This window comes from Scyliorhinus torazame, chromosome 14 (genome assembly GCF_047496885.1).
Source record: "Scyliorhinus torazame isolate Kashiwa2021f chromosome 14, sScyTor2.1, whole genome shotgun sequence".
NCBI lineage: Eukaryota > Metazoa > Chordata > Chondrichthyes > Carcharhiniformes > Scyliorhinidae > Scyliorhinus > Scyliorhinus torazame.
In genome coordinates, this window is record NC_092720.1 from 40,394,510 (window position 1) to 40,409,788 (window position 15,279).

The window sequence follows — 15,279 nt, forward strand, 5'->3', positions numbered from 1 at the left end:
CATCCCCCGGCGCCCATTCCACGGCCGGATCAACAGCTGGAGCGGCGTGAACCGTTCAGAATTGCTGATCCTGGGGCCGTGTTGACGCTGTCGAGAAACGCGATGGCGTTTCCGACGGCGTCAACACTTAGCCTCTGGATCAGAGAATCCCGCCCTCAATGTCTTTTGGAAAGCATCTATTTCTTCACAGTGCCGAAAGCAATCATCATTCTTCCCTTGCAATTTGAGGTTCAGTTTGTTTAGAATACAAAAGATGCCTGCAAGGTAAGGCATAATTAGCATTAAACTCTCATTTGCCAGTACTTCCCTGCATATAACACACATGGGCTTTGCATCCTGATTTGGATTGGCGCAATTAACAAAGCCATATCTCAAGAAATCATCTTTTTCTGTTTTGTACCCAATTTCAGTTTCTTCTTAGTGGGCTGTTCACCTGAGGACATGAAGCTCTGTGTATAGCTCACACCAGCACTGCTTTGGACTCTCCTATGCAGCTCTTTCCAGAAGATTCAGTTGTGAGATCCTGGCCTGTTTGTGCTTCTGGCCCTCTCTTCCTTCTAACAGAATGATCGATCTTCAGTTTGTCACAGTCCTGTTGCCTTGCTTGCTCGCAGCTAGAAAATGGAGGAATCGCCTCTGTGATTTCTCACCAAAAGCATGGCCGTACAGGATGCGTGACGACAGCGTACGTACCTGGGTGCAGGACATGCTCGATGCCGCCACTTCTGGTGGGCAGACTGCATCATTCATATTTAAAAGCCGCTTGCAGCCAACATTCTCAACTTAAAAGCCGGTAGCGCTTGCCATTCTTAAAAGCCGGTTGCAGCCCTTGGGCACTTCACCCGCCATCGGTAATGCTGCAACCAAATGCCCTGCGACTCTCTCAACACCCACCAGCGACCCATGTGCGGGGCATGGCCCACAGTTTGAAAAACCCAGATATAGGGAACAAACAGGCTACGCAGAAGCAACATTCACTTTAGTTACAGTATATATGCTGCCGAAGCAAGCACGCTATTCGGTATAAGATGCTTAACCTGCAGCGATCTTAAAGGAAAGGCACAGTGCAACAGCAAGGCTATGCACAACAGAGAAATTAAAAGCGACTTTTCACTTGAGGCAGAGTCACTGTTGTAAACTAAATAAATACAGTTGAAATTACTTTGAGATCAACTAGCTCAACACAGGTATCTCTCACACTCACCCCACCTCACACACACACTCACCCCCTCTCTCACACTCACCCCCTCTCTCACACACACTCAATCCCTCACTCACACACATAAACTCACCCCCTCACACACACACTCACCCCCTCTCTCACACACACACCCTCTCTATCACACACCCTCTCTCACACACACACCCTCTCTCACACACACACCCTCTCTCACACACACACCCTCTCTCACACACACACCTTCTCTCACTCACACACCCTCTCTCACACACACACCCTCTCTCACACACACACCCACTCTCACACACACACCCTCTCTCACACACACACCCTCTCTCACACACACACCTTCTCTCACACACACACCCTCTCTCACACATACACTCAACTCCTCCCTCACACACACACCCTCTCTCACACACACCCTCCCTCACACACACACTCATCACTCTCTCACACGCACACCCTCTCTCACATAACACACTCACCCCCTCTCACACACACACACCCTTTCTCACACACGCACCCTCTCTCACACACACCCTCTCTTACACATAGACTCAACTCCTCCCTCACACACACACTCACCCCCTCTCTCACCCACACATCCTCTCTCACACATACACTCAACTCCTCCCTCACACACACCCCCTCTCTCACACACACCCTCTCTCACACACACCCTCTCTCACATATCCACTCAACTCCTCGCTCACACACACACCCCTCTCTAAAACACACACACCCTCTCTCACACATACACTCAAATCCTCCCTCACACACACACCTTCTCAATCACACAGACACACTCACCCCCTCTCTCACACTCACCCCCTCTCTCACACACACACTCACCCCCTCTCTCACACACACACTCACCCTCTCTCACACACACACTCACCCCCTCTCTCTCGCACACACACACTCACCCCCTCTCTCACACTCACACACTCACCCCTCTCACACACGCACACTCACCCCCTCTCTCACACACACACTCACCCTCTCTCACACACACTCACCCCCTCTCTCTCACACACACACACTCACCCCCTCTCCCACACACACTCACCCCCTCTCTCACACTCACACACTCCTCCCCTCTTTCACACTCACACACGCACCGCCTCTTTCACACACATACTCACCCCCTCTCTCACACACACTCACCCGCTCTCTCACACTCACCCCCTCTCTCACACACACACTCACCCCCTCTCTCACACACACACTCACCCCCCTCTCTCACACTCACACACTCACACCCTCTCTCACACACACACACTCACCTCCTCTCACACACGCACACTCACACCCTCTCTCACACACACAAACCCACCCCCTCTCACACACACACACACTCACCCCCTCTCTCACACTCACACACTCACACCCTCTCTCACACACACACACTCACCTCCTCGCACACACGCACATTCACACCCTCTCACACACACACTCACCCCCTCTGTCACACTCACACACTCACCCCCTTTCTAACACACACACACTCACCCCCTCTCACAGACACACACACACAAACTCACCCCTTCTCTCACACACACACACTCACCCCCTCTCTCTCACACACACACTCACCCCCTCTCTCACACTCACCCTCTCTCTCACACTCACACACTCACCCCCTCTCTCACACACACACACACTCACCCCCTCTATCACACACACTCACACCCCCTCTCTCACACACATTCACCCCCTCTCTCACACTCACACTCACCCCCTCTCTCACACACATCCCCTCACCCCCTCCCTCACACACACTCACCCCCTCTCTCTCACACACACACTCACCCCATCTCTCACACACACACACTCACCCCCTCTCTCACACACTCACCCTCTCTCTCACACACACACACACACTCACCTTGTCTCACACACATTCACCCCCTCTCCCACACACACACTCACCCCCTCTCTCACACACACACTCACCCCCTCTCTCACCCCCACACTCACCACCTCTCTCACTCAAACACACTCACCCCCACTCTCACACTCACACACTCACCACCTCTCACACACACACACTCACCCCCTCTCTCACACACACACTCACCCTCTCTCTCACACTCACACACTCACCCCCCCTCTCACACAAACACACCCTCTCTCTCACACACACACACTCTTCCCCTCTCTCACACACACTCACCCCTCTCTCACACACACACACTCACCCGCTCTCTCACACACACTCAGCCCTTCTCTCACACACACACACTCACCCCCTCTCTCACACACACACACACTCACCCCCTCTCTCACGCACACCCCTCTCTCATACACACACTCACCCCCTCTCTCACACACACACTCACCCCCTCTCTCACACACACCCCTCTCTCTCACACACTCACCCCTCTCTCTCTCACACACACACTCACCCCCTCTCTCACACACACACTCACCCCCTCTCTCACACACATACTTACCCCCTCTCTCACACACACACACTCACCCCCTCTCTCACACTCACACACTCACCACCTCTCCCACACACACTCACCCCCTCTCTCACACACACTCACCCCCTCTCACACTCACACACTCATACACTCTCTCACACACACACTCACCCCCTCTCTCACACACACCCCCTCTCTCTCACGCACTCACCCCTCTCTCTCTCACACACACACTCACCCCGTCTCTCACAATCACACCCTCTCTCACACACACACACTCACCCCCGCTCTCACACACACACACTCACCCCCTCTCTCACACACACACTCACCCCCTCTCTCACACACACACTCTCCCCCTCTCACACACACACTCAACTCCTCTCTCACTCACCCCCTCTCACACACACACACACTCACCCCCTCGCTCACACACACACACTCAACTCCTCTCTCACACACAAACTCACCCCCCCTCTCACACACACACTCACCCCCTCTCACACACACACACTCAACTCCTCTCTCACTCACCCCCTCTCACACACACGCACACTCATCCCCTCTCTCACACACACTCAGCCCCTCTCTCTCACAACACACTCAGCCCCTCTCACACTCACACACTCACCCCCTCTCACACTCGCACTCTCACCCCTCTCTCACACTCACACACTCATACCCTCTCTCACACACACACACTCACCCCCTCTCTCACAATCACCCCCTCTCTCACACACACACACTCACCCCCGCTCTCACACACACACACTCACCCCCTCTCTAACACTCACACACTCACCCCCTCTCTCACACACACACTGACCCCGTCTCACACACACACACTCACCCCCTCTCTCACACACACTCACCCCCTCTCTCACACACACACTCACCCCCTCTCTCACACACACACACTCAACTCCTCTCTCACTCACCCCCTCTCACACACACACACACACTCACCCCCTCGCTCACACACACATACTCAACTCCTCTCTCACACACACACTCACCCCCTCTCACACACACACACACACACTCACCCCCTCTCTCACACTCACACACTCACCCCCTCTCTCACACACACACTGACCCCGTCTCACACACACACACACTCACCCCCTCTCTCACACACACACTCACCCCCTCTCTCACACACACACTCACCCCCTCTCACACACACACACTCAACTCCTCTCTCACTCACCCCCTCTCACACACACACACACTCACCCCCTCTCTCACACACACACACTCAACTCCTCTCTCACACACACACTCACCCCCCCTCTCACACACTCACACTCACCCCATCTCTCACACACACACCCTCACCCCCTCCCTCACACACACTCACCCCCTCTCTCTCACACACACACTCACCCCCTCTCACACACACACACTCACCCCCTCTCTCACACACACACACTCACCCCCTCTCTCACACACACACACTCACCTTCTCTCACACACACTCACCCACTCTATCACACACACACTCACCCCCTCTCTCACACACACACTCACCCCCTCTCTCACACACACACTCAACCCCTCTCTCACACACACACACTCACCCCCTCTCTCACACTCACACACTCACCACCTCTCCCACACACACTCACCACCTCTCCCACACACACACTCACCCCCTCTCTCACACACACACTCACCCCCTCTCACATACACACACTCACCCCCTCTCACACACACACTCACCCCCTCTCTCACACACACACTCACCCCCTCTCTCACACACACTCACCCCGTCTCTCTCACACACACACTCACCCCCTCTCACACACCCTCACCCCCTCTCTCACACACACACACTCACCCCCTCTCTCACTCACACTCACCCCTCTCTCACACACACACACTCACCCGCTCTCTCACACACACTCAGCCCCTCTCTCACACACACACAGTCACCCCCTCTCACACACACACACACTCACCACCTCTCTCACACACACTGACCACGTTTCTCACACACACACACTCACCCCCTCTCTCACACTCACACACCCACACCCTCTCTCACACACACATTCACCCCCTCTCTCACACTCACCCCCTCTCTCTCACACTCACCCCTCTCTCTCTCACACACACGCTCACCCCCTCTCTCACACTCACCCCCTCTCTCATACACACACACTCTCCCCCTCTCTCACACACACTCACCCCTCTCTCACACACACACACTCACCCGCTCTCTCACACACACTCAGCCCCTCTCTCTCACACACACACTCACCCCCTCTCACACTCACATACTCACCCCCTCTCTCACACACACACTCACCCCCTCTCACACTCACACACTCACACCCTCTCACACTCACACACTCACCCCCTCTCTCACACTCACACACTCTCACCCTCTCTCACACACACACTCACCCCCTCTCTCACACTCACCCCCTCTCTCTCACACACTCACCCCTCTCTCTCACACACACACTCACCCCCTCTCTCTCACACACACACTCACCCCCACTCTCACACACACACTCACCCCCTCTCTCACACTCACCCCCTCTCTCACACACACACTCACCCCCTCTCACACACCCACACTCACCCCCTCTCGCACACTCACACACTCATCCCTCTCTCACACACACACTCACCCCCTCTTACACACACACACACTCACACCCTCTCTCACACTCACACACTCACCCCCTCTCTCACACACACACTCACCCCCTCTCTCTCACACACACACTCACCCCCACTCTCACACACACACTCACCCCCTCTCTCACACTCACCCCCTCTCTCACACACACACTCACACCCTCTCTCACACTCACACACTCACCCCCTCTCTCACACACACACTCACCCCATCTTTCACACTCACACACTCACGCCCTCTCTCACACACTCACACTCACCCCTATCTCACACACACACACTCACCCCCTCTCTCACACACACTCACCCCCTCTCACACACACACACTCAACCCCTCTCTCACACACACACACTCACCCCCTCTCTCACACACACACTCACCCCCTCTCACACACACACACTCAACTCCTCTCTCACACACACACTCACCCCCTCTCACACACACACACTCACCCCCTCTCACACACACACACTCACCCCCTCTCTCACACACACACTCACCCCCTCTCTCACACACACTCACCCCGTCTCTCTCACACACACACTCACCCCCTCTCACACACACTCACCCCCTCTCTCACACACACACACTCACCCCCTCTCTCACACACACACACTCACCCGCTCTCTCAAACACACTCAGCCCCTCTCTCACACACACACAGTCACCCCCTCTCACACACACACACACTCACCACCTCTCTCACACACACTCACCACGTCTCTCACACACACACACTCACCCCCTCTCTCACACTCACACCCTCTCTCACACACACATTCACCCCCTCTCTCACACTCACCCCCTCTCTCTCACACTCACCCCTCTCTCTCTCACACACACGCTCACCCCCTCTCTCACACTCACCCCCTCTCTCATACACACACACTCTCCCCCTCTCTCACACACACTCACCCCTCTCTCACACACACACACTCACCCGCTCTCTCACACACACTCAGCCCCTCTCTCTCACACACACACTCACCCCCTCTCACACTCACATGCTAACCCCCTCTCTCACACACACTCAGCCCCTCTCACACTCACACACTCACCCCCTCTCACACTCACACACTCATCCCCTCTCTCACACTCACACACTCTCACTCTCTCTCACACACACACTCACCCCCTCTCTCACACTCACCCCCTCTCTCTCACACACTCACCCCTCTCTCTCACACACACACTCACCCCCTCTCTCACACTCACCCCCTCTCTCACACACACACTCACCCCCACTCTCACACACACACTCACCCACTCTCGCACACTCACCCCCTCTCTCACACACACACTCACCCCCTCTCACACACACACACTCACACCCTCTCTCACACTCACACACTCGCCCCCTCTCTCACACTCACACACTCACCCCCTCTCTCACACTCACACACTCACTCCCTCTCTCACACACACACTCACCAACGCTTACACATACACACTCACCCCCTCTCTCACACTCACACACTCACCCCCTCTCTCACACACACACTCACCCCATCTCTCACACTCACACATTCACCCCCTCTCTCACACTCACACACTCACGCCCTCTCTCACACACTCACACTCACCCCCTATCTCACACACACACACTCACCCCCTCTCTCACACACACTCACCCCCTCTCACACACACACACTCACCCCCTCTCTCACACACACACTCGCCCCCTCTCTCACACTCACACACTCGCCCCCTCTCTCACACTCACACACTCACTCCCTCTCTCACACACACACTCACCCCCTCTTACACACACACACACTCACCCCCTCTCACACTCACACACTCACCCCCTCTCTCACACACACACTCACCCCATCTCTCACACTCACACATTCACCCCTTTCTCACACTCACACACTCACGCCCTCTCTCACACACTCACACTCACCCCCTATCTCACACACACACACTCACCCCCTCTCTCACACACACTCACCCCCTCTCACACACACACACTCACCCCCTCTCTCACACACACACTCACCCACTCTCACACCCACACACTCAACTCCTCTCTCACACACACACTCACCCCCTCTCACACACACACACACTCACCCCCTCTCTCACACTCACACACTCACCCCCTCGCTCACACACACACACCCTCTCTCACACACACACTCACCCCCTCTCACACACACACACTCAACTCCTCTCTCTCTCTCACACACACACTCACCCCCTCTCTCACACTCACACACACACACACACCCCTTCTCTCATGCACACACTGCCCCCTCTCTCACTCTCATACACACTTACCCCCTCTCTCTCTCACACACACTCACCCCGTCTCTCTCACACACACACTCACCCCCTCTCACACACACTCACCCCCTCTCTCACACACACACACTCACCCCCTCTCTCACACACACACACTCACCCGCTCTCTCAAACACACTCAGCCCCTCTCTCACACACACACAGTCACCCCCTCTCACACACACACACACTCACCACCTCTCTCACACACACTCACCACGTCTCTCACACACACACACTCACCCCCTCTCTCACACTCACACACTCACACCCTCTCTCACACACACATTCACCCCCTCTCTCACACTCACCCCCTCTCTCTCACACTCACCCCTCTCGCTCTCACACACACGCTCACCCCCTCTCTCACACTCACCCCCTCTCTCATACACACACACTCTCCCCCTCTCTCACACACACTCACCCCTCTCTCACACACACACACTCACCCGCTCTCTCACACACACTCAGCCCCTCTCTCTCACACACACACTCACCCCCTCTCACACTCACATGCTCACCCCCTCTCTCACACACACACTCAGCCCCTCTCACACTCACACACTCACCCCCTCTCACACTCACACACTCACCCCCTCTCTCACACTCACACACTCTCACTCTCTCTCACACACACACTCACCCCCTCTCTCACACTCACCCCCTCTCTCTCACACACTCACCCCTCTCTCTCACACACACACTCACCCCCTCTCTCACACTCACCCCCTCTCTCTCACACGCACACTCACCCCCACTCTCACACACACACTCACCCCCTCTCTCACACTCACCCCCTCTCTCACACACACACTCACCCCCTCTCACACACACACACTCACCCCCTCTCTCACACTCACACACTCACTCCCTCTCTCACACACACACTCACCAACGCTTACACACACACACTCACCCCCTCTCTCACACTCACACACTCACCCCCTCTCTCACACACACACTCACCCCATCTCTCACACTCACACACTCACCCCCTCTCTCACACTCACACACTCACGCCCTCTCTCACACACTCACACTCACCCCCTATCTCACACACACACACTCACCCCCTCTCTCACACACACTCACCCCCTCTCACACACACACACTCACCCCCTCTCTCACACACACACTCGCCCCCTCTCTCACACTCACACACTCACCCCCTCTCTCACACTCACACACTCACTCCCTCTCTCACACACACACTCACCCCCTCTTACACACACACACACTCACCCCCTCTCACACTCACACACTCACCCCCTCTCTCACACACACACTCACCCCATCTCTCACACTCACACATTCACCCCTTTCTCACACTCACACACTCACGCCCTCTCTCACACACTCACACTCACCCCCTATCTCACACACACACACTCACCCCCTCTCTCACACACACTCACCCCCTCTCACACACACACACTCACCCCCTCTCTCACACACACACTCACCCACTCTCACACCCACACACTCAACTCCTCTCTCACACACACACTCACCCCCTCTCACACACACACACACTCACCCCCTCTCTCACACTCACACACTCACCCCCTCGCTCACACACACACACCCTCTCTCACACACACACTCACCCCCTCTCACACACACACACTCAACTCCTCTCTCTCTCTCACACACACACTCACCCCCTCTCTCACACTCACACACACACACACACCCCTTCTCTCATGCACACACTGCCCCCTCTCTCACTCTCATACACACTTACCCCCTCTCTCTCACACACACACTCACCCACTCTCTCTCTCTCACACACACACTCACCTCCTCTCTCACTCTCATACACACTCACCCCCTCTCTCACACACACTCACCCCCTCTCATACACACTGATCGTGCTTAATTCTGTGGAAAATCTGACTGTAATAAATTGATGCAGGATCAATTGCACAAAGACTTAAGTTGGGTACAACTGTGGCTTTATTACAGTCAGATGCGTGGCCTCCTCCTGCAGCCGGCGAAATGGCAGGGCACTGGAGGTCATGCATATTTATACAGTTCTCCTGGGCGGAGCCAGCCGGCAGGAGCTACCGGCGAATCTGTAGTGCAGGTCCTACCTTACATCTCCTATTACAGTGGTTCACCACATTCACCCCCTGTTAAAAGTGAGTCCGGTGGGGGTGACGTGAAACTATATTCAATTAGTGCAATTATGGACAGTGGTAGGGAAAGAAAAGTCCATGTTGACGGTCTGGAGTCCGTCAAAGGTTCAGCCGGTCCGGTACTTTGGTGCTTCGTTGGGAGCAGCGTAATGGTGGTGGCGAAGTCGGTGCTGGCGGTGGTGGAGGTGGCACCAATGGCGGTGCTGATGCTGGCCAGTCATCGGGGAATTCCGGGAGCGTGCAGAAGTCCTCTTTGTCCTCTTGTACGGAAAAGGGGAGGGGGTGATGGTCTGGTGGGGTCAATATTGGCGGCGCGGTGGGGGGGGGGGGCGCATTGGTGGGGGTGTGTTGGGGTGGAACCTGACGGTGCCAGGTCCCTAAGTGAGACAGTATCTTGGCGGCCGTCGGGGAACTCAATGTAGGCATATTGAGGGTTGGCGTGGAGCAGGTGAACCCCCTCCACCAAGGGGTCCGCCTTGTGGAGTCGGACGTGCCTACGGAGAAGGACCGGTCCTGGAGCCTCGAGCCAAGTCTGGAGTGACACCCCGGATGTGGACTTCCTGGGGAAGGTAAAAACACGTTCATGAGGTGTGTTATTAGTAATGGTGCACAATAGTGACCGGATGGAGTGCAGAGCATCAGGGAGGACCTCCTGCCAGCGAGAGGCTGGGAGGTTCCTGGACAGTAGGGCCAGCTGGACGGCCCTCCAAACCGTCCCATTCTCCCGTTCTACTTGCCCGTTTCCCCGGGGGTTGCAGCTGGTCGTCCTGCTAGAGACTATACCCCTGCTGAGCAGGAACTGATGCAGCTCATCGCTCATGAATGAGGATCCCCTGTCATTGTGGATGTAGGCGGGGAAACCGAACAGAGCGAAGATGGTGCTGAGCGCCTTGATGACGGTGGCAGACGTCATATCGGGTCATGGGATGGCGAAGCGGAATCTGGAGTACTCATCGACCACACTGAGAATGTACGTGTTATGTTCGGTGGAGGGGAGGGGCCCTTTGAAATCCATGCTGAGGTGTTCAAAGGGGCGGGAAGTCTTCACCAGGCGCGCACGGTCCGGCCGGTAGAAGTGCGGCTCGCCCTCCGCACAGACCTGGCAGTCCCTGGTGACTGTCCTTACTTCCTCGACGGAGTAGGGCAGATTGCGAACTTTGACCAGATGGTACAATCGCGTGACCCCTGGGTGACAAAGGCTGTCATGTAGGGCCCGGAGTTGGTCCACTTGTGCGCTGGCACATGTACCCCGGGAGAGGGCGTCTGGGGGCTTGTTGAGTTTACCGGGGCGATACAAGATCTCGTAATTATAGGTGGAGAGCTCGATTCTCCACCGCAAGATTTTATCATTTTTGATCTTGCCCCGCTGTGTGTTATTGAACATGAAGGCTACCGACCGTTGGTCCGTAAGGAGAGTGGATCTCTTACCGGCCAGGTAATACCTCCAATGCCGCACAACTTCAACGATAGCTTGGGCCTCCTTCTCGACGGATGAGTGTCGAATTTCAGAGGCATGAAGGGTGCGGGAAAAGAATGCCACGGTCTGTCTGCCTGGTTTAGAGTGGCGGCAAGGGCGACATCTGAAGCGTCGCTTTCTACTTGGAAAGGCAGTGACTCATCCACTGCGTGTATCCCGGCCTTGGCGATGTCTGCTCTGATGCGGGCGAAAGCATGTTGTGCCTCGGCCGCAAAGGGGGATTGGGTGGACTAGATGAGTGGGCGGGCCTTGTCCGCATAGTTTGGGACCCACTGAGCGTAGTAGAAAAAGAACCCCAGGCAGCGTTTGAGGGCCTTGGGGCAGTGAGGGAGGTGATGTTCCATGAGGGGGCGCATGCAGTCGGGGTCGGCCCCGAGAAGTCCGTTTTGGACTATATAGCCGAGAATGGCTAACCGGGTCGGGCTGAACACACACTTCTCTTTGTTGTAGGTCAGGTTGAGAAGAGTGGCAGTGCGGAGGAATTTATCGAGGTTGGCATCGTGGTCCTGCTGGTCATGGCCGCAGATGGTGACATTATCTAAGTACGGAAAGGTGGCCCGCAAACCATACTGGTCGACCATTCCGTCCATCTCTCTTTGGAAGACCGAGACCCCATTTGTGACACCGAAAGGGACCCTAAGGAAGTGGTAGAGGCGACCGTCCGCCTCGAAGGCAGTGTATGGCCGATCCGACTTCCGGATGGGGAGCTGGTGGTAGGTGGATTTCAGGTCAGTTGTTGAGAAGACCCGGTACTACGCAATCTGATTGACCATATCAGATATGCGTGGGAGGGGGTACGCGTCGAGCTGCGAGTACCGATTGATGGTCTGGCTGTAGTCCACGACCATCCTGTGTTTCTCCCCAGTTTTAACCACTACCACCTAGGCTCTCCAGGGGCTGTTGCTGGCCTCGAAAATACCCTCCTTAAGCAGCCGCTGGACTTCGGACCAGATGAAGGTCTTGTCCTGGGTGCTGTACCGTCTGCTCCTAGTGCCAACGGGCTTGCAATCCATAGTTAGATTGGCAAAAAGGGAGGGGGGATCGACCTTGAGGGTCGCGAGGCCGCAAACGGTAAGGGGGGGGGGGGTAAGGGCCCGCCGAATTTGAGGGTGAGACTCTGGAGGTTGCACTGGAAGTCCAGGCCCAACAGGAGTGCAGCGCAGAGATTAGGAAGGACATAGAGGCGGAAGTTACTAAATTCTACACCCTGGACCGTGAGGGTGACCGTACAAAAGCCTCGGATCGGGGCGGAGTGGGATCCGGAGGCTAGGGAGATCCTTTGATTGGCAGGGTGGACTGCGAGGGAGCAGTGCCTTACCGTATCTGGGTGAACGAAATTTCCGGTGCTCCCGGAGTCCAGCAGGCACGAGGTCGCGTGGCCGTTGATTTTAACCGTCGTCGACGCGGTGGCCAGGTTGTGCGGGCGAGATTGGTCCAGCGTCATCGAGGCGAGCTGCGGGTAGCCATCGGATGCTTCGGGTGGCAAGCGTGTGCGGTTCCAATGTCGGGATGTCCAGAGACCCTGTGGGGGACAAGATGGCGGCGTCCATGGTGCGCACATTGCGGGGTCGGGACAAGATGGCGGCGCCCATGGTGCGCACGTGGCCGAAGGGGAACAAGTTGGCGGCGCCCATTGGTCGCACATTGACCCGGGAGGAGAGGACGGCGGCTCCCATTGTGCGCCTGGAGTGGGGGAGGGGGCGATAGCGGGCGCGATCGCAGCGACTGCGCAGGCCTGGCACACAGCCGCAAAGTAGCCCTTTTTACTGCAGGCTTTACAAACGACAGTGCGGGCTGGGCAGTGTTGGCGGGGGTGCTTCTGCTGACCGCAGAAGTAGCAGCGGGGGCCCCCGGGGTGCGCGGATCGGCGTGTGGCGCAGGCGTATTGGGAAGGCAGGGCCCCGGCTGAGGAGGTCATCTGTGGGTTTAGGAGGGGTAGGAAGGAGTAGAAGGGTGGGCAGCGCGGCGAGAGAGGTACGATTGTATGTTACGGGATGCGACCGCCATGGAGAGCGCCAAGGTTTTCGTCTCCGCCAGTTCGAGCGTGGGCCCTTCCAGCAATCGTTCTCGGATGCGGTCCGACGCAATCCCCGTCACGAAGGCATCACGCATGAGGAGATTCGAGTGTTCGGCGGCCGTGGCGGCCTGACAGTCACAGTCCCGGACGAGTGGAATTAGGGCCCGCCAGAAGTCTTCGATGGACTCACCAGGTAGTTGCGAGCGGGTGGCAAGTACATGCCTGGCGAAGAGCATGTTCGTCTTCTGTGTGTAGTGTTCTTTGAGGAGTTCCATTGCTTTTGTGTAATTCGTGGCGTCTTGGATCAACGGGAACACGCTGGAGCTCAGTCTGGAGTACAGGACGTTTATCTTCTGAGCCTCTGTTGGTGCGGGGTCTGCCGCGTTGATGTAAGCCTCGAAACATGCTAGCCAGTGAGTAAAGTCCTTCCTGGCGTCGGGCGAGTGTGGATCCAGCTGCAGGCGATTGGGCTTAATTCGGATATCCATTCTGTGGAAAATCTGACTGTAATAAATTGATGCACGATCAATTGCACGGGCAGCATGGTAGCATTGTGGATAGCACAATTGCTTCACAACTCCAGGGTCCCAGGTTCGATTCCGGCTTGGGTCACTGTCTGTGCGGAGTCTGCACATCCTCCCCGTGTGTTCATGGGTTTCCTCCTGGTGCTCCGGTTTCCTCCCACAGTCCAAAGATGTGCAGGTTAGGTGGATTGGCCATGATAAATTGCCCTTAGTGTCCAAAATTGCCCTTAGGGTTGGGTGGGGTTACTGGGTTATGGGAATAGGGTGGCGGAGTGGACCTTGGGTAGGGTGCTCTTTCCAAGAGTCGGTGCAGACTCGATGGGCCGAATGGCCTCCTTCTGCACTGTAAATTCTATGAAATTCTATGAAATTGCACAAAGACTAAAGTTGGGTACAACTGTGGCTTTATTACAGTCAGATGCGTGGCCTCCTGCTGCAGCTGGCGAAATGGCATAGCACTGGAGGTCATACATATTTATACAGTTCTCCCTGGGCGGAGCCAGCCGGCAGGAGCTACTGGCGAACTTGTAGTGCAGGTCCTACCTTACATCTCCTATTACAGTGGTTCACCACAC

The 15,279-nt window shown here is 56.0% G+C and overlaps 1 long non-coding RNA gene across 1 annotated transcript in view; it reads right to left on the minus strand.

Moving 5' to 3' along the window:
- LOC140389285 (uncharacterized) overlaps window positions 1–15,279 on the minus strand; it is a 101,595-nt gene that overhangs the window by 28,482 nt on the left and 57,834 nt on the right. The gene's annotated exons all lie outside the window — the stretch shown is intronic.